This window comes from Physeter macrocephalus, chromosome 2 (assembly GCF_002837175.3).
Source record: "Physeter macrocephalus isolate SW-GA chromosome 2, ASM283717v5, whole genome shotgun sequence".
Classification (NCBI taxonomy): domain Eukaryota; kingdom Metazoa; phylum Chordata; class Mammalia; order Artiodactyla; family Physeteridae; genus Physeter; species Physeter macrocephalus.
Window position 1 is genome coordinate 134,696,978 of NC_041215.1, and position 2,154 is coordinate 134,699,131.

Below are 2,154 nucleotides of genomic sequence, written 5' to 3' on the forward strand. Positions count from 1 at the left end.
AGTGAGAGGCCCGCGTACCGCCAAAAAAAAAAAAAAAAAAAAAAAAAAGCAGCTGATGTATGTAAAAACCCTTAAGTCCAGGGCAGGTGCCCGGCAAACATTAGTTATCATTGTCTATTTCCTTTAGATTCCATACTGTCATTCTAAACATAATTTCAGCTTTTATGGGATATTTGTGAGGGATTTTGTGTCATCTACTCAGTCCGACAAAGATTTTTTGAACATCAGTGAAATATTCAGCATGACCACTACAGGAGTGGGCAGTAATTTTCCCTTATCAAAATTCTTCTTGGGGTACACACATTGCCTATATCTGCAAGAAATAAGCAGCTTAGGGTGAGAGCGGGGGTCCAGTGAGACACTGAAGGGCATGGGAAAGTCACACAGATGCCTGGGTGTTGCTCAGAAGCCCCGTGTTCTGCGGGGCATCAGGCACCCCTGAAACGGGGCCTGGAGCAGAGATGAATGGCTCGACCCAACAAGGAGAAAGGAGGCGCCAGGGCTGGATGCGGAGTGAGGGAGGAGAGAAACCTTCCTGCTGCCGACCCCGCACAAACCGAGAGGCGCGGTGGGGAGGAGAACCGGCAGAGAGGACGTCTTTGGGTTTCACTGCAGCGTGTGCCACGTAACCCCCATTCTCTGTCTTCCCTAGGAGACCTTGCGTGGATTCTGCACTGCTTGTCAACGCTTTGGGCCAGGGCCTCTTTGGGGTGGCTTCCTGGGGAAGGAGGGCTCCGTTCTGGTGATGATGCGGTGACAGAAGGCACAGACCCAGGAGCCTGTGGTGAAGGAATGGCTGGACAACCCCCAGGCCAGATTCCCAGGAATCCACTTCAAGGAATGTAGAATGTAGAAGGGGGGCCGGTCGTTTGGAGAAGGGGCACGGGAAGGAGGGGCGGTCGTGAGTGAGGCGGTTCAAGAAAGGTTTCTCCAGGGATGCTGTGCCACACTGGGCTCTGCAGAATTAGCACCACATTGACAGGGATACAGCGAGGAGACCAAACCCTCTATGCAGCGAGACGCTGCCTGTGCAAAAGGACAGACAGCTCGGGGCGTGGTGTGTGTGCTGATCCGGTGCCTGCGCTTCAGGTGTGTCCCTCGGCAGGCGGCCAGGGCCCACGCTTCTCCCTCCCCCCTGCCATGCTGGGTGCACCTGGAATCTTCCTTCACACCATGGCCCAGGCTGGCAGTACCCCGCGGGGCCTACCTGCCCGAAGACCACAGGTGTCGGTTTGCCCTGTGCGCCCAGGCTGCACGCACAGTCTCAGCATAGCTACTAACAGTGCCCCCGTCACTCTGAACTGTCCCTGTGTGGACGCTCATCTGCCGCCTTAATGCTTGGGCCATGAAGACCAGCCAGAGGCGGGAGGCACTGTTTTGCAGGCAGCGAGGGGTTGATCAGGTCGATCTGGCAGTGCCCTGTGGACAGGGCCGCCCACCAGAAGGCTGAATGGAGAGGACCCCAGAACCCACGAGAAGGCAGTGAGGGTCAGAGCGAGGACAGCTGCGGAAACAGGGAAGGGTGCAGCTGCGCACATACTAGGGATAAAGGAGGGATGGGGCCAGAGCACCCACTGGGCTCTGCCCTTGACTTTCCAGGGGAGTCTCCAAGGGTTTCCCCCGCTTTCCCCAGAGAGAGTCCATTCGAGGCGATCTAAGCGCCACTCGGCTTGAAGTTACAAGAGGTCAATCGGCATTTTCAGAGAGTGTCGTAATTTTTTAGCTCCTAGTTATCTCAGCACTTAATTATTTTATATCAACAACATTCTGCTTCTGACTGTAGGCTGGGTGACTTTGAGATGAACCAGTAAACTGAGTCAATAATCTACTCAATCTTAGAGATGCTGATTTAACCAACGAAGTACTATGTTTTGATCTTAAAAAAGAATGGTTACGACTGGTCAAAAACACACCCAAAGGTTATGCAACTTCTTAGTGACTGAATAACACGGGAGAAAGGGTGCCGTGCGCCTCGCACTGAAAACAGCCTTCTTGTTTCTCGCACAATTAGGAGCAGCAGAAAAGGAGGTTTTACAGATTATGGAATAATATTTGTTAAAATGATATACAGGGCTTCCCTGGTGGCGCAGTGGTTGAGAGTCCGCCTGCCGATGCAGGGGACGCGGGTTCGTGCCCCGGTCCGGGAGGATCCCA

The 2,154-nt window shown here is 53.6% G+C and overlaps 1 protein-coding gene across 1 annotated transcript in view; it reads right to left on the reverse strand.

The window, feature by feature from the left end:
• The window catches only part of IQCA1 (IQ motif containing with AAA domain 1), a 175,459-nt gene that overhangs the window by 160,097 nt on the left and 13,208 nt on the right, over nt 1-2,154 (reverse strand). The gene's annotated exons all lie outside the window — the stretch shown is intronic.